Genomic DNA, 24808 nt, shown 5'->3' with positions numbered 1-24808 from the left:
AGGAAATTGAGAAAAAAAAAAGTTAATAACAATTTAAATATCCTTTCTTTCGAAATCTTTTATTTCCTTTTTCCATTTTCTAAATGCAGAATAATTTCGGTTTGCCTCTTAACTAATCATAATGATCGTTCCTTAAAAATGTAAAATTCAAATTAATCTATCAGTTGTTTAAAAATTAAATATCTTACAAAAATTCTATGAATGCACCCACCTTAAGAATTATTTAAATTCAAACGAAAGTTATTGATATTTTGTATTTATGTATTTCAGATTTTTTAATACTAAAGTAATAAAAATTAATTTTCAAAATTATTAATTAATATTTTTATAAAGCATTTCAGATTTAAGCTAAGTTCGATTAGAGACAGAGAGACAAATTCCAAGCGCACAAAAAAGACAAATAATTCCACTGACGAGATTGTTCGCATTCAGAAAAATATCGATATTTATGGATTATGCCTAAGAAATTGGATGAATAAAGAGGGATACAATCAGCTGTGGTTACTTAGTTGCATAAAAGGTGACAAATAATGAAGTAAATAAAAGCTTCCAAATTAGTTGCAAGACAGAAAAAAAATTAAGATGGTGTTTTTCACGATTAAAAATGTTGAAAGAAAATAGCTTGATTGAATAGAAAATAGCTTGAAATTTCAGTTCCATTGATTTTAAGTATTAAAGACTCCCACTCATTTTCTTTAGACATACTTTAAACTTTAATACACGCTTCCTCTATTTTTTAAAATTTGATTTGTTTACTTTACATCTTGTTTAAAGCAGAAAAGATTTGTCCGGAACAAATCTCAAATCCATGACGTCAAGAGCTGATCCATCACGGATGGTATTTAAGATGACATCACACATCCCAACATTTTCAATCATTTCGTGATACGGGCATTTGAGTCTCAAGAATAGCTTTATAGTCACAGATACTTCGACAGTATAAAGGCAAAAGACGAACGGCAGCAACACTGATATATAATTAATATTGTATTTTTCAACAAGGCTTCATTCTAAAACTTCACAAATCTTTCAAAAAATTAATAAAAAATAAGAATGATGAAGTTATATATAAATAACATAGCTTAATAAATGGTGATGATATCTTTAATACTTTTCTTCGACTTGCTATCATGAAGAAATACACATCATGGTGTTCACTAGATCCACATCACACCTTAATTAGATTAATATCCCATTATACAACAAAAAAATTTTTTGGTATATGTGTGTGTGTAATGATATTTTAATTCTAATTTCAATTTAATTAATTTCCAAGATTTTATCTTAATTTAGCCCATAGTAACTTCATTCTAAACTATTCTCTTATTTCGTGATCCAATTCCACTTTCGGTTTAATTAATTCCTCTGTAAAAAATAATGTGCCATCAGAAAAACGTTTCAAATGAAAGTGATACTTCGATGCCCTGGAAAAGGTCAAAGGTCAAAATGGTGTCAAAGGTCACCACGTGTATTGAATTGGCAAATGGCCAGAAATCCAATGTTATATAAGACGAGTGATCATTTGTTTCGGCCTTTTTTGCTTTCTTCTTACTTCTGCTTTTGTGCCGAACTGTGTCTGCTTGTAAATAAGTTGCTTTTCCGAGATGGATATTAAAGAGAGAATAAAACGAGTTTAAAGATACAATGTCTCTTCACTGCTTGCATTCCGATGCAACCAAAAATAATGTTACGTATTATTTAGCCGACAGGATTCGAAGAACTTTACATACATCATAATTCTGAACTTCGATCAAAGACAAAGGCCCACAAAGAGATTTTTTAATGGTACTGAGCCACGAATATATGATTATTCGTCTAGATTGTTAAAGGGGGAGGGGGCGCTATGACCCCTCTTTAAGGAAGGCGAGCACTAGCAAGTCAGAAATCTATTTTCATCAAAGATCCATGATGTGAATGATTTTGATAGAAATTTGATGTAAAGGATCAAACGTTTTTTTATTAGTGTGACGTAAAAATGGGGAAAGGGCAGTTTGATCTTAGGCGTCGTTCTCATCACCTAAGTATATATCAAAATGACTAGGTAAACCCAAAATGGCCTTCATGTTGCTTTATCCCTTTAAAGGGCCATTTTTTTCCAGTCATATTATGTAAAAATATTTTTAGGCTTGAAATTAGAATAAGAAAAGGCATTCATTTAACTTATTGGATAAATTTAATTTAATTAATTTGGTTAATTAATAATTAAGTAACAAATCAAGACACATCATTTTGTGTGAAATAAAGAACTAAAGCATCTAAGTTTCTGTCTTTCTAAAAAAATTTGTCAGAACTTATGCCATCCTACATAAATTCATACAAAGATTGATAAATTTGGCATACTTCCCACGGCCCTAGAAAGGGTTAAAATGAAAAATTTACTATAACTAGACCTAAACTCGGAGGTGGCTAGGAGGCATTATTTATCCAGTAAATAAATGTCGCGAATTTTTTTCTTTCTTGAAAAGTAAAATAATTGTCAAAAAATTCGAATTCTAGATTTTAACGAATCTCTATGTTTTAGACCACCCTGAGTTCGAAAAGTACATTTATGGAAAATGTCCATACTAATATGGAAATTTGATATACTGACTTAAAATGAAATTTGTAGATTTTATCAGATTTTGAGCAAAATCTGTTCTGAGGAAATCTGCCTGTTCTGAAAATAAGTTAGAACCATAACTACGAAATGAAGAGAGCCAGACAGATAAAATTCGCTATCCAGATTTAAAATCTATAATATAGATATCTACCAAATTTTGAACCAAATCCAAAAACTGCTTGATTGTTTGTCGGTTTTGCACTATCAGAAAAATGCAAACGCGACAATTTAAAAACGCAATGATTTAAATATATCAAATTTGGTTCGTCATTTTGCGATTTTAAATGTAGTTTTATCTTAGATTTTTGTTTCCATCGGTTAAGAAAAACGTGTCTAAAACGCACATTCGATTATTGGTTACTATCAACGCATGCCAGGGATTAATCGCCAAATAATTCGCCATGGATGACACGATAGATTCAGCATTAGCCAAAGATTAACAATTCGAACTATCGTACTCCAATGTCATTGAAGGTGACTATTGGAATAACATCTTTATTAGAGAGAACGCGAAGTTTGTCAATCCATACATAGTTAGATCTATAAAATAAAAAAGAAACCATCCCAAAAGAAATTATTATGGGAAACACGAATCACAAATGTATTTAAAGTATAATATGAGTGATAAATTAGCTACAATTTTGCTTTCTGTAGAAAAAGTAACTTCTTTATTATTAATTCGAGTCACACAAAATCTCGTAAATTTTTCATAAAATGACTGTTGAAAACTGCGAAACTTTTTAAACTCGGAACTTTTAATGATGAAAATATATCACGCATAATCGAAAAAGAAAGAAAGAAAAATACTGTATTTCCAACCAAACGTTTCGGCTGACGTGTGTTGAGAATAGTAATCGCTAGCAATGAGGCGAAATAACAGAGCTCAGCAAAGTTAAAGTTCTGAGAACAAGGAAAATGAAGTTATTTGAATACCTACTTAATTCTAGACAGTAATAATATATGTTTAGCCCAGGAATGAGCATGAATGATAAGCAGTTGGAAATATAACGTATAATAGTTAATAGGCCCGTGGAAATTTCACTTGAATTTTATATCTAAGTAAGAGTTAATTGCCGTGAATACCAATTTTTTGGAATTAGCCATCTTTAGTGATATTTTGTATTTGTAATAATGTATTTTAACAAGGGTAAAAAATTCGTGCGATAATGTATTGATAAGCTGTCACGTTATCTGCAAATTGTGCCCATGACGAAATTACTGCAAGCATGACAAAAGTAATTCAAAACGCTCTACAGAGCAGATCGTTTGATCTGTAATTACCAAATGAATAATATGGTAAATTTTTGAATAGTAGATACTCGTTAAGAAAGATTTATTCAAAATTTATATTTCTAATTAACAATTGACATTACAGCGTCTTCTCTCAATAACTTCTGAGCATATCTCATGAAAACAAGTTTCATTTCATTTTAAATCCAAAAAAGTTAGCTTTTAATGATAGAATTTTAATATAGAATTTTTATATATTTTTAAATATAATTTACTTAAATACTTTTCATTATTTTAGTTACTGGAATTATATAAACGTATTTTTCGATCATATTAAATGCATTTTTTTCTTGCTGTATAATTAAATGTTTAATAATAAATGTACACAAATCGTCTAAAATATTATTTTAATGTACTTCGAACTAGAGGATCGAATTTCTTTTTCGTTTCAATAGGAAATTGTCTCTTAAAAATTATATAATCACCATTTATTTTACCTAGATTAAAACTGAATACACATTAATTAAAAGATTTGAAAATTATTATTAGGAAACTTCCAATAATTCAACAGTATAATTTTATAAGAAAAAGAAAGGCTGAAGCATTTGTTTAAAAATCAAAACACACTGCTTATACATTTTAGACAATTATATATTGCAAAATTAACATACTATAAAGCTATTACATTGATTGTTGTTGATGAATTTTTTAATTAATGGCATGAAGAAATAATTTGTCTTGGGTACTTTGTTTAGAAATTAACCCTTCATATATTTTATCTGTAAAATAAATAAATTTTTAAACTAAAGATTAATATTTTTGCATACTTCAGATACTAAACGATTCAATTTCTCATATGCAAAAGCTACCAAATAAATTGGTACCAGAAAGATTCTTTTTGCATCCATTTAAACTCCCCCCTCTTTCTCCTTAGCCTTCACTCATTAAATATAACCCTTTCCTTGCCAACTTGCATGCATTCTCCCGCTTCCCAACTTTTAAGCATTCAGTTTCCCCTATCTCTCCCCAACTTTTAAGCATTCAGTTTCTCTATCTCTCCCCAGCTTTTATAAGCATTCAGTTTCTCTCTATCTCTCCCCAGCTTTTATAAGCATTCAGTTTCTCTCTATCTCTCCCCAGCTTTTATAAGCATTCAGTTTCTCTCTATCTCTCCCCAGCTTTTATAAGCATTCAGTTTCTCTCTATCTCTCCCCAGCTTTTATAAGCATTCAGTTTCTCTCTATATCTCCCCAACTTTTAAGCATTCAGTTTCTATCTCTCCCCAACTTTTAAGCATTCAGTTTCTATCTCTCCCCAACTTTTAAGCATTCAATTCCCCCCTCATTTATTATTTACCTGAATGTTTATTATTTTTTCAATGAAGTATATATGAACAAATCTTGAAGAAAGTTACCGCAGCAAGAAGTGATACAAGGGATTGAAACTTCAGAATAGATCTATAGAGATGAAAGTAATAGAAGTATTAATGTGTCGCTTGTCGTTCTTTGTCATTTTTCCTTAGCATAAACTATTATGTTATTTTCTAGCCACGATATTATTATATGTGAGGATAACTCAGAGCACTAATTTAAATTGTACTATACGCTTTAAAGATAAATCTTCCGCATAAAAGTCAAAAGTACACAACAAATATCTCGCAATAACGTTTATAATAACTCCACGTTTATTTAAGAATATACTTTTTTAAATTTATTATATGCATAAAATAAAATATAAAATTAAGAAAAAATCATTCTAAGTTGTGTAGGAAACTAAGAAAAACGCGAAATTCCTTCCTAGAATTTTTCTAATAATCGGTGTTAGCGAGCAAAAACTTCAAATTTAATATAACGCCCTAAATAAACCGTATTTCCTGTTTTATAGTTTTTGTTAATCCTTTCCCTAATGGAGCTGCTAACATTTTTAATTCATGGTTCATGTTTCGCAGAGTAATTCAAAATGTTAAGATCTTTAAAATTAATTTATTTCAGTTAAGTATTACAGAAAGTTGCCTCCTATTTAACCACAAACATTATTTTAATCTTTATTTTCTTTTACTTTTGTTGGATGCAATTTGAAATAGCGCCTGCTTTCTATCATTTTTAATTCTTTTAAAAAAGTTACTTTTAAATGAGACTGCATCAATTAAATTTTCTTTCGCCGTTAAAAATGCAAATTTTCTCTTTAAAGAACAATTTAAAATAAAAGACCGCGAATGATGGTCATATTATAGGTAATTACATCCGATTCATGTTGAATATAAAATTTCTCTCAAAGGATCTCAAATACAGCTGATTCTTTATTATTGGAATGATTAAGCACAGTTTTTCTTTAAATGAAACATTTATTTTAGCACTCACCTTTTATTTATTTTCTGCACATTTTAGAAATATGATCAGATAATAAAGTAGTATGCTTCAAAAGTCAAGATATACAGAAAATTGAAAGAAAAGGTCCATATCAGAAAATAATAAATTACTTAAATGAATGGATGTATATTTATGCTAATTTTAAAAGAAGGCATATATGCCAGTAATAATGTGCTATAGAGTATACTGATGGACGTAGAACATCAAATTTAGTTTAGATATACTTTGATGAGTGTCCCACGAGGAGGCATCTCGTAATTGAGGATGCGAAATTTCTGGCATGGTGGTCAGTTCTCGCCACCTTTGTGGTACACGAAAAGGTAGGAGTCTGGCTTCTCCCACTGAAGACGGGACGTACTTCCTTAGGAAAGGGTTGTACCGTGGCCGGTGATGGCTCTTAGAACTCATCCACAGTTCTCGCCAGTGTTGCTGTAGGTCCAGTCATTCAAGTTTTTCCGTGTGCCTTCCGGTGGGTCAGAGTAGCCTGTTTGTGATACTTTGGTGAGAGAGAATTTGCGCCTCTATGAGCGAAATCAATCAACAATGATTAACGCAGCCTGAACAAAAATTATATTGTTAGTCAATAGTGACTTATGTGCCCTGAGAGAAAAGCACCGGTAACTGATGAGGTATGAAATGAAAATATATTGCTAATCCTCAGTGACTGACACAGTCAGAACAGAAAATTCCGTGTCAGTCATTGGCAATTTACATGGTGCTTAATGTGTTAAGAAAATTAATGTTAACGGAGTGATATCTTTAGCTGTCATTTCGTTCTTTCATATCAAATAAAAACTGTAGATTCAATATACAAACTTAAAAGTAATATATACTTATAACAAAGATCGCTCTCTCTCTCTCTGTCTCTGTCTGTCTGTCTCTCCCTCTCTCCCCCTTAATAAATCGTCAGATTTGATCGCAAAAGATAGAAACGTTTATTTACTTACGTAGAAGAAGCAGTGTCAAGAACATGAATCTATAAGACTGTCTAAACATACTTTTTAAAAGTTTATTTATAAACGAAAAAAAAAATATTATTGACAGCATTTATATGCTTTTAAAAATAAAACTAAAAATTGAATTTTACGAAGAATCCATGGAAGTTTTGTTAAATAATTCTTTGAAATATTAAATATTAGGAAAATTATTCTGTAGTGCACATAAGACTTCAATGCCGAACGATTCTGCTTTCAATTCTTATATTTTTGACATGACATGCTTGGATTAAATAAAAATGTATGTTAATTGCAATTTTATCATTTTCACTTTAATTTAAAATTGAGTTTTGCGATAGAAAATTAGAGAAGCTTAAAACAATCATCAGAACGGCTTAAGACCTACACCATAGTAGCTTAAAAATATTTTGCTGAAAAACCTATTATGAGACCAAGTTATTAATTGAACCATTTAGCCGGCATTAATACTGACGAATCGGATGGTCGCCAAAGGCGGCTAGTTTAAAATATAAAACGTTTTGCCAACAGTATATATTCAATCGCGCTATTTACGATAGAAAAACAATGAGGTTTATTCTGAACAAACACGAAATAAATGACTATTATTTTATAGCTCTTCGACCAAAAGCAGATATTAAATTTCTCTATAACTTTTATATATATTATAGGCTTGCTTCCAAGAAAAGTAATTGGAAATATATCGATATTTCATTTCCAGCATTCTTAACTAGTAGCGAAATAACTCTGCGAACTACTTCACGGGAAATTACTCCTTTAGGTTAGAATTCTCAGTAATTTTCCGAATATAGCTGAAATTAATTTCATTGCCAGCAGAATTTCACTGTGGATAATAATCCACGTTTGACATAATAATCCGGTTTTGATTTAATCAGCCTTCGTGTCTCAGTGGACAAGAGGGCCCGCGATTTAAATTCACTCCCTATCGATCATAGCCCAGAGTGTCAGACACCTCCACCTACTCGTTCAAGACTGCAAACTATAATTTTCTGTCACCCCCTTTTCCATCCTAGTCATTGGCCTCCAGCAACGTCTGAAATCATTTTAACATTTCCCACTTAATTTATATTTGAATTTTATAGTTTCTGTATGTTGATCTATTACGAGATTTACTAGGAAATATCATTATTTTCAAGAAATTCGTAATAAGAGATTGAATGTTAAAGACATTAATAATAGAGGACCGAGAAAGGTTTGATTTGTAGAGTAAATATTCGTATAGAATTATTGCTGGATTTTAATAAATTGTTTAATGATTTATAGTGAAGTCAAGTATAAAGATACAAGTCCTTTTTACTTAGAAATATGTGATCGCAAATATTGCGTCTACTGCTATAATATTTGTTATAATTAAACTGAAAAGGACAGGTCACTATGTTACAGAACTGCCTAAAAGATATTTGGCGATCGTTTCCAGAACCATCAGGTATTCTATGAATCGGCCTCAGATAAGCAAACAAGCCCTATAATTTGAATTTCAAATTTTAAGACAGAAATACTATTACTCACTGCGTTGCATTTCTAACTATCTAATTAGAATGAAGTAGGTAAAATAATAGTACACTTAGGTACAGAAATCATAGTTTGAGCATAGCTCTTTCCTCAAAAATATCCAATACATTCTCTCGTCCATTTGGGTGAGCAGTAGTTGTGGACCGAAGATATTTCAAAATGTTAAATTAATAAATTGATATTACAGTGTTATCTTGTACCATATTGTAATTAATAGTTTCGAAATGGCTACATAAAGTTAGGAACAATGACAATGGCGATATTTCAAAACACAGCTGCTTCTTTTGAAAAGTTGCTATATGAAAAAATGACAGCGACTCCTATAACAATCAAGTAGTGCGCTGGTACATCTATGTTTCTGTTTTATTAATGCTCGATTATGCATTTTTAAGTACCATGAAAATCACTGAAGAAATATTCTAAATCTCCTTGATATGCAAATACAACAAAGATTCCTTACGAGTCAGGATGGGCGACCGAAAACGTGGAGCGATCAGCTGAGGAGGAGGAGGATGGACAACCGAGAACGTGAAGCGATCAGCTGAGGAGGATGATGAACGACCGAGAACGTGGAGCGATCAGCTGAGGAGGAGGATGAACGACCGAGAACGTGGAGCGATCAGCTGAGGAGGAGGATGAACGACCGAGAACGTGGAGCGATCATCTGAGGAGAAGGTTGGAAGACCGAGAACGTGGACTGATCCTTTGAGGAGGAAGATGGACGTCCCAAGCACGTGAATTGATCCCCTGAAGGAAAGGATGGACGACCCAGGTACGTGAAGCGATTCCCCGAAAGGGGAGATTTAACGATTCGAGCATGTGAATCAATATCCAAGGGGAGATCGGACGACTTCAGCACGTGGATAAAGCAAAAGGGATAGTGAGAACGATTAGAGGGAGATTATAAAGGCGAGGCTTTCCCCTTTTCCTGGAGATATAGTGTTGTTGTTGTCTCTTATGTCACTTGCCATGGACAAGCCCGTTGTTACAAAGACAGCGTTTTTAAGCCTATGGTGGAGCGTCTCTTGTTTTTATAGTAGCGCCATTTAGGGCCAAGAAAACGACTTAGCTACACACACGTCACAACTCTTTTTACGGGGCGAACCTCATTCGCGCATTTCATTCACAGATTGTAATTTAGACCTGAATCAGAGAACTATCACCCCTGATCCAGTACCCCCAGGGGTATTACTCTCGACATGGAGGACTTTGTGACCACGACAGATTTATACGCGCGTCAGCCACCAAGCACACGGGGAATCTTCGGCCGGCGGGGTTCGAACTCGGGACGCGAATCCAACCTAAGGGACGCGAATCCAACCTAAGGGACGCGAATCCAACGCTCTACCAACCAGACTATCCCAGCCCTGGGGATATAGTAATGTTATTCAGTCCAATTATCTTCATTTCTGAAAAAAAAATTACTTTCGGGAAAAATTCGGCCGTGGCCAATGATGGTTCTTCGGACTGAGACTTCAATTTCTGTGTTGGTACCTGAAAGTAGTGGTTGGCCTTCAGCTACTCCATATGATAATTTGTAATAGATTCGGAAGTATGATAAAATTTAAGAAACGGAGTGTGAATCCCAAGATGTTTCTCTTTTGAGCCTCATTTCCACATTTCACTCAAAAGAGCTGATCAGTCACCATGTCCCTTTTTTGTGAACTGCAATGAATACGACTTAAATATGGGCATTTAAGGCTTCGAGCAGAAAACACAAGTGAAAGATATCGGTACAAAATACATAAAGCTACCTTAGGATGGTTGTACAGGATAAATTGTAAAGTCTTGAGGTTAAAGCAGAAATTTCTTAGAAAACATTTTGATGCAATCGTGGAAGAAATTGAATCGATTTAATTTCAGCGGTAGCATCCATCATTTAGCTAGGCAATTGCAATTCTATATACAGAGCAATTTTAATCAAATGTATAATAACGAATAATGAATAATTATTTTGCTAAAAATTATTCTTCATTGTTAAATATTACTGGAAACATCATTCTGGGGAATAGAACTGGTGAAAGGAATCTAATTATATTGTAAAAATTGTTCTACTGATTACAATAAGAATACCCCGGTTGATTGATCAGACTGGAAGAAATTGACTCGTAGTTATAATATGCAGGAAAAACAAAGTGATGTATTTCATGAAATTGCAACGCTGCCAGATTACGAATATGATCCTAAAGAATGATCTTGCATTCTGGATCATGTAGCTGGTCTCTGATTACACTTTTTCCATCTACGACTAATATGAGCATTTATTGAGAGAGTAGAAATATTTTTTTTATTTCTTTTTGTTATGCCCTCAATCGTATTTTAATAAAGAGGTGAACGTCTAAAGATTTAATAAATGTTGATTCACGTTCATTTTCTAACATATCAAAATATATTTTCCCGAAATCAAATGATTTTTTAGTCATACTTGTCAAGACCCAGATATATCGCATTAGCATAAAGATCTGTGACTTTTGACCAGATTTGATGCATATAAAATCTTATTAAACAGATCCTTAGATTCAAAAGTCAGACACTTAGACCTTTAGAATTAAAAATATTGCAAGCCTCAAAATTAGTAAAACCTAACAAAAATGAAAATCGATAGTTTTTCAATAATATTATAACTTTTTCCACTTGATCATGTGCAAGAAATTTTTATTTTTAAATTAATTTCTGAAAAACTTTACCAATGCTTAGATGAAATCCTGTATAAAATTATTTCAAAAGGCTTTTATTCAAAATGCTTTTAAGAATTGCATATCCTTAATATGTTCTAAATATACCAACATTTAGAGATGGCTCGTGTTTTCTTTTTATGCCAAAAAAAAAAAAAATCCCATTTTCAAATAAATTGAAAATGGGAATTGAATTGAGCAACGTAATCATTTTTTTTTACGCTTTCGTTCTCTTTGTAGTACAATTTAGTAATTTTGCTTTCTATTTTTTTACATATAATTTAAAGTACGCAATGAACACCTTAAAAATGTTTTTAAAAAAATCTACAGTTCACAATATGAGTGCATACTGCCAAATCTTGAGAGACTGAGCCAGAAAAATAAATGTGTGTCATGAGATGCATGTAAACAAGATTCAATTATTGTTGGCTAGGAATATTTATCCTGTCAAGCAAACGAAAAAAAAAAAATCGGTCTTTTCATGTTATTTCACATTTACTATTACGCGATTATTTAATTATAACTATTTCATTAAAACTTACATATCTTTTCGGCTCCAATTATTAGTGTTGAACACATTACAGGCAGAGGTAACTACAGCTTCAGATTACACTTCGTCTTGGAGAAATTCCAGAAAATTATTTCCGGCGATGACTTAGAGTCGTTAACGCTTTGCCGTTTTGGTAAATGGTGTTTGTAAAGTGTGATCGATTTAATGTTGCCCTATTTTTATTATTTTTTTACTTCCTTTCACGGCTTTGAAAAGGTGCTAAAGTGATATTAAATGCTTTTGTTTTCGAAGTTTCAGTCAATACGGGAGCTCGAAGTTTATTGGCAGCTTGTCAGATTTCCTTTACATTGCGGTTAAAAAGTTTATGCTTCGATAGTTTATGGGTGAAGTTATTTTAAATGAATCATAATTTAATGGCCCCTTTCTAGTTTTTAGTCGTATTTACAGAAGAGAAATCAGCATTGGTCATTAACAAAATTAATCGAGCGTTTATAAATTTGAATGCACTCTTAGAAAAAAAGAAATCTCAGTGAACAATATACGATTTAGCTATTGCCTGGGGCTACTGGTCTTTGCCAGAAGCAAATCGTTTGAAAAATGTGAGTAGTTTAGCTGTTAAATGAATAAATTAAATGCAAGAGACAATTTTTTGAGTTATAAAATATTAGGACTATAGTGTCCACATAAATTTGTATTAATAAAACCATTAATTAACAGATAACTAATTGCTTCTTATAATATATGAAAGTATCACTGAGTTGGTATGCTATATTCAAATTGACAGGTATAGCGAATTAATTTTGAATACTAAATTTGTTTGAAATTTATTATTTTTTTATAAGCATTTAATTATTATGAACGATTAAATTTGTAAGTTAGAAAATTGTTAACTAATAATTAGTATAAAATGTTTAATTATTTTATTATTTTAGCCCTTTTTTCATGATATACATAATAAATAAAAACATGCATGTTTTCAATGTTATTAAAAAATTACACTAACTTAATCTTTACTATACATTTAAAATGAATAATGTGTTGAAATGGAAAAAACAGACTAATTATTAAATAAATACGGGCATTGCCTAGGCTAGCATAATGCCGCAATCTATCAATAAGAAGTTACATTTTAACATGTTTCGCAGATCTGTTAATACTATTAAGTAAAATATTTTTGACACGTCACCGTTTTAAACTCATTCCAATTATCTGCGACCAAAACTGACGAAATAAAAAAAAACCAGCTGAATTTTATTATTTTATAAAAATTATCTGTTGTCTTGAGGAAATAGTCGCATGTGGATTAGAACAGGGCTATAGTTATAAACTGAAAGACCTTGGAATAACAGATAATATTCCTTCATTTTTTTAATGTTTCTCCAAAACAATAATTTTTTTCCTTATTATAATTGATATCTTTCTTAATAATTAAAATAATTTGATGCACTTTCGTCGAATGAAGAGTTTTTTGATAATTATCTTTTTGATCTGTGCTATAATACGTTATTTAATTCTGTTCTATCACTTTCAAGTACAGGAATATGATATCCGAAAATATTTGTAATCAAATATAATATAATATATGCAATATAATTAAGGTAAAGTGTTTATTAACAAATTAATCAGCAAACTTTATTTTTAGTTACGGATTTCTAAAGTATTTTTATAAGTATTCAGGTAACAAATTCATTAATTATTTTCTCTAATTTTTTTTACCTTTGGTAATTTTACGATACCATTACATTTTTTTTATATTCAAAAATAGAAATTAATCAGGTAAATGAATAAACTAATTATATTAAATTAAGTCAAGGTATTATTTATAAAATTAGAATAAAATTGATTTCTAATTAGATACATGATGTTCTGAATTTTTGAAATAAATTTTCACAATTATCTTAACTCTGCCCTTTATTTTCAATTATGAAAATTTAGACAATTGTTCAAAATAAAAAAAAAATAAAAAATTGAAAGTGGTCATTTGAAATTAATTCATGTGCAGGAATAATTTCCCGGCGTTAATAAAAAAAATCTTTAAAATTAAATATTACTTTTCTTTTGAGCAAAAAAGATCAATAACTTCTCTTTAATATTAGTATTCACTAATTCGCCACTGCCAAGAACAACTACCAAAAAGTATGTTGAATTTATAAAAAAAAAATCTCAATTTTACTTACAATATTTTTTTTATATATAATTATTTCTTCATTTTTCTTTATTATTTATTTTAAAAATTTATCTCACGAAAATTTTCCACAATGAAAAATCATTAACCCTTTAAATACAGAGAATGAGTGCGATTCGTGCATCGAATTATAGTCATTTTAATTTACGATCTAAATCAACCACAGAAGTCATAATTCGATGCAAAGAAAGGCCAGTAACTAATAAGCCAGTCAAATGCTTTATGAGCAATTTGCTAAATCAAAACTGTAACACATTTCACTAATAGACAGTTTAATCTAATTAGACAGTACAAGAAATAACACAAGGGGGGATTTAAAATTACTTTTCTATCGCGAGTGCTGTTAGGCTTGCAATATCTTCTATCCATGTTAAAAAAAATGAATTGGAATAAAGGGAAATCTCGGCACTCGGAGAGGGAAAAAGTTACTCTAAGACAGAAAGAAAAAAAAAGGAAAATAATTCCCTTATAATAATTTCCCTCTGATTTCCTGAATGAATTCAAAGATTGATTCAGATGGTTTGATTTCGATGTTATATTCAAAAACCAAATAACATGATTATGCATTAAAAAAATCTCACCCATAGGCACTGTAGAGGACCTCTGCCTAAATCGAGTCTCTTAAGTTACATCCAAGATCCTCCTCTAAGGACCATCTGTGGTGGTAACATTATAAGCCAGTTAACAACTTCCGGAGAAGAGTGTACACTTTTGTCTAGTGGCTTTGTTACTCGGCTACGAACCCTAACGTTGCGAGTTCGAACCTCAACTTGCACATTGGTGACCCTGGTTCTGAACAACCGCATCCTTCATTCAGCTGTCGTGGCGCCATCTACCGGCAGCAACCACTCACACACGCTCGCCGTCGCCCGCCATAATTCTTGGCGCGATATCAACGTTCGTCGCTCGCCATAACGCCTGAAGCGATAATCACGTTCGTTGCTCGCCATAACTGGCGCGATAAACTCTACCGACTCACTGGTGGGGGACTGTTGTGGTGGTAACATTATAAGCCAGTTAACTTCCGGAGAAGAGTGTACACTTTTGTCCAGTGGCTTTGTTACTCGGCTACGAACCCTAACGTTGCGAGTTCGAACCTCAAACTGCACACATCTAGACAGATTGCTCGATTTAAATTCCGGAATTGAGATGAAAACTAGATTCGAAATTAACAACTTACAAACGACACAATGATTCACTCGTATCTTTCATTTATAGATTTCAATATTTCTTAGAAGATTTTCACATAGATATGAATAGATAGATTCATTGGGTTTGACTGGCAAAATAGCCATGTTTGGCCATGCTGCGACAAACTTATGGTGAATTAAAAAAATCATGGTTTCAAATATATGGTGATGTAATATAGAGGAAGATAAAACACTAAAAAATTATGAAATTACAGTAAAATTTAAAAAAAGGATAAAATTAAAATATACATTTTCACCTTTGATTGAAATGGAAAAATTGCATAGATATGTATAAAATTACTTCGAGAATTCTAGTAAAGAATGTTTTAAGACATTATAATTTTTTCATGCATCTTTATATCGTTTTTGAAATTTTTAATATTATAGAAACAGCAAAGTGAATACATATACGTTTTTATTATTGTTTCAATATATATATATATATATATATATAAGTACAGTAGCAATAAAAATATTATTGAAAATATGCGTAAAAATATAATAAAAAATTATAAAAATCAGAGATTGATAAAGATGCTTAAAAACAAAATTAAAAGCTTATTAAAATCAGAAAAAAGTATTATGAGGAAAGATGTGAAACTAATTATTGAATTTTGAAATAATATAAATGTTACATTATAGAATTCCTAGGTATTTTTTTAGAATGCCGAGTGTTTTTAGACAAGTTGAAATATGATAATCACTATGCATTTTCAATAAGTACTGTATATCATACCTAACCATTCAATAGAACAATTTACCATTTAATCAAAATATAATGGCAATACTATTATTTAAACAGCTTATTAGTTTAGAAACAAAGAGTGCCCAAAAAGCCATTTTCATCATCTCTACTAGCAAATACAAAATCATCTATTACATCATCTATATACAAATACAAAAGATATGTATTTTTGGATATTTTGTTCATGCATACACATCACTGGATTTCTTTTAAACAAGCACAGCAGGTAGCAGAAGAAAAAAAAAATCTCTTTTTTAAACATTTCACCATCGTTCTAGTTTAATCCACCATCTATTATAATTATATCTACGTTTTTTGAAACAGTTTGTTTTCTTTTTTCGTATTGCCGATGGATTTTATATATTGCTAATTTCACATTAGGCATTCTGATAAATGCCTAAAAAATGCTTTTAAATGGTGTATCGTTTCCTATATTTCCAGTCAATTCTCGACATTCTACAAAGTGCCTAGGCATTCTATAGAACGCCGGCTTTCTTACATTAAGAGCAACATAGTAATGGTTTGTGTGTGATATACTCTGAAGTTATTCTGGTAAAATGTTGACATTTCGATTAATTTTCAATTACAATCATAATTTAAATCTTGAAAGACCATTTTTAAAGATAAATTTGCTGCCAACAAACAAATATTAGCCGACTTTAGTAACGGCACGCTAAACAACATTTTAGGTGATTTCTTTCTGAATTAGCGGCTGGAGTCTTTTCTATAAATTGTGAAATGCATCGAACAGTTTGTAAAGGAATTCAATCTACTAACATTATATGAATAAATACATACGTACAGCTAAAATATTTGCAGCTGGAAACTAAAGAACAGCAAGCTGAATATCGTCGGTTAAATCTAATTAGATATACTTAAAATACTTTACCAATTAAAATCACTTTTTTGTATTTTGACCTTTCTTTTTCCAAGAAAACTGTATTGCGAATAAGCTTGCCAAGTTATTTTTTTTTTTCCACCAATGAATTTTTAATACAGCATTCTCTTAATTTGGTATTTGAAACAAAGATGTTTTACTATTGTGAATGGTGCTTTTTTGTTGCTCAACAGCGCATGTGGGGGAAAAAACAAATATTTGAATTTTATTATCTTCCGTAACATTCATGTATTCCGTTGCTCTTACAGAAAAAAAAAAAAAAAACCCCGACAGAATATAAATGTTTACTTTCTGGTTCATTTAACTTTAAAAAGTTTTCAGATCTGAAAAGATGAAAAAAGTTGCAAAGTTTCTCAGTTTGCATTGCCTGCAACAAAAGAATTTCCAAGGAAGTCAGTTTCCTCTGTAGCTAAAAAGAAAACGAGACACCACCATAATTGTATTTTAGAGTTAAGAAGGTTTACCTATCTGATTCTTTGAAAGCAATGTTTATTTTCGAACATAAAGAGTTAACATAAAAACTTTAAAAATTCTAAAGCCATAAAAATTAATGAAAAGGCGAACTACCCTTCAGCTAAACTTCAAGGACAATGAACAATGTTATATAGATTAAATAATAAATCGTTAAGAAGTAAAAAAAAATCAAGTTTGCAGCAAATTTTGTAATAAATGTAAGATGCCGATATATTCTAGTAAGATAAGTAAATAAATACTAAGTGTTAAGTAAGATTGTATTATTTGTGAATAAAATTTGCGAATTTCTTAACGCATAGTATAGAAAAAAAATCTTATGGCATTTGAAAATTCAACTGAATAAAAAAATCTTTATTAAATTAGCTTTCAGATTTTAATAAGCGAAATATTTACGGGTGGGAAAGCAAGATTTCTTTTTCGATACGAAATAAATTACAAGTTAAAAAAAAAATCGGAGTCAGTATCTCAAATACATCAGAAAATTGCGCGTTTTAAATTCCAAAATGTTTGTTTCGATTTATAAAACGGCAGTTTAAAATTAGGTGGGCAATGAAGAAAAACACATCAAAATGTTTTATTTATAAAATTGATTTTTGGGATTCTTTTAACCTCTATATTTATAATAAAGAATGCGCGTACATGTTTATGTGTCGTCGCTCTACGGGAGAGAACATTAGATCTGGACCATATTTGACACAAATATATGTTATAGGTTCTAAAATACAATAAAACAATAAAAGTATTGAAATGTATCCAAACAAATTTTAAAGACATTACTCCCATGAAGTGTTTAAAATTATTTTTTGAAATGTCTAAGATATTTTTCGTAGAAAAAAAACTACAAATTATTGGAATCACTGTTTCTTTGTAATACGAATAACTTATTTTCTCTAATTAAACCAGATTATGTTGTAAACAAATGTAACTCTGCAATAAACACCACGATAAATTTTCGTTCTTACTACTGTTCGTTTCAGTATTCCCAGACTACCACTTTTGGATGATTCTTCTTTGGCTTAGGGGTGGGACACGGTAACTCATTTCAGAATTCGTTATTCTTTGATCTTGATTTCCACTACATTATATAGTTTTTCTTTCAGTTTTTTCCCCAAGTGTATATGAGTGTCATGTCATTTCCGACCTCACTATTTTAACTCAAAATTACGTTTTGATTGCTTATATGACTAGTTCAAATGGCAAGAAACCTTTCAGGAGCGGCACGAAGAATATTTTATATAATATTAAATGAGACCGAGATTATCTACCGATATTAATCACAAAATATTCAACAACAAATTTTAAAATAAGAAGTGTTTTAACAAATGTTATTTTATAAAGAAAGGAATTAGAAAATTTTAAAGGCCGAAACCTTCCATTTACTTTAATATTTAGACCTCTTGCAGTAAATATAAATTGTTCAGAAGTATTTTACTGTGAATTCGTATTTTTTCCTGATGATATTTGTCCTCTACACTTTTTACTCCTCCTCCTAAATTCGCGAATAATCGGAATTCACTTTATTGTTAAATGTAAGCATCTCCTTTTCATATGTCCTCTCATCCTTTTTTTCACTAAATAAATGTATTCTGACGCATGCGCAGAAGTGGATTTTCGAATGCAAAAATGAATAGTACAGAATCATGCTCATGAGGAATAAGGTCAACGAAATCAATAAATTACTGAAAAAAATATGCGGTGAAAGATATCTTTGGTAGTATTAATACAAGGGAGTAGTTGCAACCATATTTCTTAGAAAACATGACACATCTGCTTAATAAAAATGCAATCTTTATTCGAAAATATTATATGAAAAGCCATAACGAAATGTTCCAAGTTTCGTAGAAAATATTTTAAATCAATGACACAATGATAAAAAGAGCTTTCAGTAGTTCCTGAACACTAGTCACGAAAAATCCGGAGAGATCAATAAGATCAATAGCGTCTGCACCAAATTTCTTCTTTCTGACCCAGAAGACCCGATTACAACAAAGTTTCCTCCACAAAACATTTGTGAGAACACAAAATCAGCCCAAAAACTTTCATTCCAAACATGAAAAACACCGCCCGCGTTCCATTAGTACTTTTCTACACCTCATATGAATAAGATCCCTATCGATTTACAAAAGTCCGAGACGATAACCTCGACAGGAAATCGAATAAAATTTCTTAAAACTTGTGTCCCCTCATTATTCTTTTCGAATGCCACCATTTATTCCAACATCGAACAAAAGGGGAGAAGACACCGAGATGGGTATAGGTCACCCAAACGTACCAATTTTATTCCTTTTTTCCATCCTCTTTTACAATGATTACTCCTTTTCATCAACGGCAAGCTTTTGATGATATCCCAACCACCCCCCATCCCCACACCCCCGTTCTTTTCCATTTTGATCGTTAACAATGGCTAATGAGGTTTTAGTAAGGCAGAAAAAGCGGGGAAAATGTAGCAAAAATTACGAACAGGCATCACACACCCCAACTTATCGTTCGTCCGCTATTGGGAGTCGTTGAATTCTCTTGATTGATGGCATATACCTAATGGCCATATAATGAGAGCGATTGTTGGTTTCGTCAAAGAGCTGTTCTGGAGTGAAAGATCCATGTACCAGCAGCTAGTGGCAGTACCAGCCTTATCAGTGGATTCAGGAAAGGCTTATTAAAAAGGAATGTATTTTTTTCAAAAAGTTGTATTCAGGTCATTAGTGGAAGTTTGGGTAAAAGATCAGAAGGCATGCAGTGAAATGTTGTTGAATTGTGTAGCAGTCTTTTTAAAATGCCTTTGATTTTTCAAGATATGCATTCAAAAAATTTTTAATAGAAGTTTATGCTTCGAATCATTTTGTGATTTAAGCGGTTATTTGATAGTAATTATTTTGGAATGCTTAAGAAGTTCACGTATTTCAAAGTTTCATACGAAGCTATGATTAACTGACTTATTCGTGGATAAAATCTTTGAATGCAGCGAGGAAGGATTTGGGTTAATTTCTTTTTCCCGGACAAGAGTTTTTCTAAAATATTTTATAACTTTAATGCATGCATTATAAATTTAAAAACAAAAATAATTGATGGGGATAAAAAGAGATGTCGTTACACATGGGATGAGCAAGAAATGTTATTTTCTTGCTCAACAAGCCTGCTGACAGTTAACTGTCAGCAATTTAAGCCGAGTGAGAGTCTTGTTTTTTCATTAGCGCCAACTAGGGTCAAGAGTACGACTTAGCTACTTCATGCATCACATTCGCTTGCGCAACCCCTTTTTAGAGGGGGGCACATTCACACACCTCACAGAAAAATAACCATGCCCAAACCAGGACTCGAACCTGGTTTGGGCATGGTTATTTTTCTGTGAGGTGTGTGAATGTGCCATTCATGGTTATTTTTCCACCATGCCCAAACCAGGACCAGGAACGCCCAGTTCACGGGGTAGAGGCGCTACCCCTATGCCAGGATGTCGGCTGTTATTAACGTGGGTTATATAAGTTTTCTGAATTCTAAAGTATGGATTTTATGTAGAAATAACCACAGTTGATCAAAATTCATGCTAATGAAGCTAGCATATTATTTTCTACAGAGTATAAATATAGAAATTCCAAATATTATATAAAAGATTAAATGTAAATTTGCAATGGTTGCAATCCAATATAGCTTATTTGTGGATGTATTCCTGATATACATCACAAAATCAGGAATATTAGGAATAGATAATATTGAGAATTTTCAGAAAAGCTATTTCTTGCTTCCGCGTTATGTTTCCTATAGGTTTAATTATGAAAATAATTTCTTGCTTTCATCTAATTATACGTCATATGACGTGCATAATAATATTTCATATGTGACCTTGTGAATTTATTCCATTACATCTCACGAGTTTAGTTTACATATACGAGGGATAATCCAAAAAAGTTTACAAGGCAAAGGAAAAATGCTTTTTTTAACAATAGACACATGATACAAATGGTAATTAAGAGACATGTGGCAGTCATTTCTCTACATAATCATCAAACCTGTTGAGGCATTTATCACACCGTCGGACCAATTTGTTTAACCAGTCTTGGTAATAATCAGGCTCCTGGCTATTGAGCCATAGTTCATGGAAAATAGTCATTGGGAGCCAAATCGGGGCAGCATGGGGGATGGCAACAGACATTCCAGCAATCGCTGAGTCTGGTGAGCTGTAGGGGCCGGGCATTAAAATGCAGGAGAATCACACTTTTCATCAGCAATCCAGGACGTTTGCGTCAGATGACTTCACACAATTTTGTTAAGGTGCCACAATAACGGTTAGCATTAATGCGAAACCGCTTCTCTAGACGTCTTGCCATTACTGTCGCTGTTTCAGGTCTCAGTATTAACATTATCTGTTCGAACGACCTTTCTAAGACAACTAGCACCATCTGTCCCCACTCTGGGTAACAATATTCCCATCCACAATTTCTATTTTCCAAATACTGCTGTTGGTAAACTCTTTTTGGATCACCCCTCATATTAACGTCCCGTTTTTTTTAAAACAACACTAGGGCTATTTTGGAACAGACCTCGTAATTTTGAACCTCGGTCAGATGACAAGAACGACATCTGAGCTGGTACACCCTCTCCAAACTTAAACACCACACCAACGGTAGGACGTTTGCGGATTTAACGTGCACCAGACTCCCTTATACGACCGTTTTTCAGGTGTAATCAGGTCGGGAACCCGAAACCATCCGATTCCATAGCACAGACCTTACCACCAGACCACCGTGGCCTTAGATGCTCACGAAACGTGGTATAAAGGGCAATATTGATAGAATTTCTCTATTTAAAAAAATGCCTTCACTAATTGAGTGATGAAGGCAAGATGGCTGTTTGTTAGATTGTTTTCCTTTATATAACATTTTATACATATTGGGGTTTATATGTTGCATTTTTTCAATTTAAAAGTAAACATTGTTATCGTTAGCATTCTACTGATTTTTTAATATTTTTGAGGTATATAATTAATTTTGTGATGGGAATATCAACCCTACAATTTACTTATTATGGATTTTAGATGTTTTAGTTACCAGAGCTACATTTAATTATACTACTTCTAGAGCTTATTCAAATAAATTTAACACAGCTGCATCCAAACTCTAAGCTAAATTAAGTAAATAATTCCGATGCCAGAAGACAGAAGCTGTTATGACAAACACCTGCTCAATAAATCAGATCAAAACGTGGCACCACTAAAGGAAAGTACTAAAAGGCAATGCCTCACCAAATCCTCAATATCTTCGACCAATTTCCATAGAAAAGACTTCGTAATATCGACATGAGGACCGCTATCTGCAGCAAGCTGTCAAGCATCGGAATTCGAAGGTGCACGAGATACAGCTGTAGCTATTAACGATTAAGTAATGGACGTTTTAATCGGAATCGCTGATCGGGTTTCTAAAGCGTGGGGAGGCGTGGTTCCAGGCATGATGGAAGAGTGCATCTTTATTCAGTTGCGATGAAAGATGACTGGTGTGCAAACAATCGATGCTGGCGTGGGATCTGGCTGGAGATTAGCTAATTTGATGTAATACTAGGTTAAGTGTACGGAGAGCAGCGTTGGACGTTTGGCAGGAATTAGGCTATTATTGTCCGAAGGCGGAAAGGAAATTTCTGCAGGATTAAAGGGAACTTACTTCCTCGTGGTGAAAAGAGAGTAAATACTTGTTTAAGAAAAGTGGCTATTATGAAAGAAGTGTGGGTATAATTTATGTAATAAAGTCGAGAGTTTGAGGCCTATGGGGGGAATTAGGCTTGTTGAAAGGACGTTTTGATATGGAACTAAGTAAAAGGATATTTGTGGCAATAAGATTGATTATCTTAGAAATTATAATCTGAAGGATCTTGTGCATTGATTGATTGATTGATTTTTTTTCCTTGAAATTCACAGTGAAAATCTAATCTGTCACTCTCGGTGATAAGTTAATCCTTCATAAGCTTGAAAATTTTCTGTCAGAAAAAGGTTTCAATTGTTTTCTGTTTAAGAACTTATTGACAAGTAATGTAATCAATCATGATTGTATTACTTTTAATACACGGAAGGGGAATTTCATCATATATAGTGCAATCATAAGTTTATCTAAAGTTTCCAGATAATAAATAAAATAATAAATTAATAGAATTACAAATTAGCAATTATACAGAATGAAACGAGGTTCATTTATATTGTCAGAAAGTGCGCGATTTGAATGTTGCAGTTTTATGATACAAGCTATAAACTTATTTAATAAATGTTCTTTATGATATATTTTTATCCAATATATGCAATTGATAGCTTGCGAGAAATGAAAGAATTATTATTTATAATTTTTACAAATAATATTAGATTTCTTTAGTGTTAATACCTTTTGCATTGTAGTTTTATAAAATATACCATAACGCAATATTTAGAATGCATTGCACCACAAATTCTAACTATATGCATTATTTTTTAATGAAATAGCTGAACATTATTAACCAATATTTTCGTACTTGTGTATTACCTCCATGTCTGGATTTACTGTGAGGGTAAATAATTAGATAAAAATATTTATATAAATTATTTGGTTAGAATTATTTAGATAGAATAATTGGCAAACAGCCATCCACGGTAAAATTTGACAGATATTCATGATTCGATTCAGCTTAAAAATAAGCAAACAGCAAAAATTAAAATAAGTTTGAATCTCATTGGGTTATTCAAATTAAAGTGAGCGATTGGTTATGGTGGGAAATTTTAAATCCCCCCCCCGAAAAAAAAAACGGACCATGAAAGTAATATTTTTCATTATAAGTATCTCATTGCTGAGCATTGGATTCGAATCGAAGTTGGATACCGGATTCTAATAAAAAAGGTCCTTTGAGAGCTCGACTAGTGACTTTACTCGGAAATATTTATTTAGAATGGAATTATTAAGAATAGTGTATAACCTTGTAAAAGTATTACCGACTAAAGTTCTCAAGTTTTCCATCTGATTTCGGTTCGAAATCGCCAATAATTTTGATGCCAAAGGATTGTTAATATAATTAATCAACCGCTTAATTGCTATTCCTTTATGAAGAGAAAATCATTTATACCATTGAACAAAATATCGGTAAAATTTTAAGTAAGTGAGAATTACCACCATATTTTGTTCCAGGAAATTGAAGCCGATTTACAAATGGGTGCAGAAATTTGAAACAGCTTTCAAAATCTGTATTTCTTTATTCATTAGCACGCTAATGTCGTTGGTAAAGAGAGGGTTCTGACTTTAATGTCATGAAGGCAGAATCTACATAAAGTGCAGTCTTTACAACTTAATGTACCAAATGGGTTCTACATTTGGTGGGCAATGAATTATACAGGAAAAGAAAATAAGCGCAGTAACGATGTGAAAATGTTCGTGTTGTTTTCCATATATATAGGAATGCGGCTGTGATACGAGGAAAGACTTTTTTGTACAGGAAGACAACATC

At 31.9% G+C, this 24808-nt stretch overlaps 1 protein-coding gene across 3 annotated transcripts in view; it reads right to left on the bottom strand.

Annotated features, from left to right (window-relative positions):
* The window catches only part of LOC129962675 (teneurin-m-like), a 707945-nt gene that overhangs the window by 674378 nt on the left and 8759 nt on the right, over positions 1 to 24808 (bottom strand). The gene's annotated exons all lie outside the window — the stretch shown is intronic.

The sequence above is a fragment of the Argiope bruennichi genome, chromosome 3, assembly GCF_947563725.1.
Source record: "Argiope bruennichi chromosome 3, qqArgBrue1.1, whole genome shotgun sequence".
Lineage (NCBI taxonomy): Eukaryota > Metazoa > Arthropoda > Arachnida > Araneae > Araneidae > Argiope > Argiope bruennichi.
This window is presented reverse-complemented; position numbering and strand designations above follow the sequence as displayed.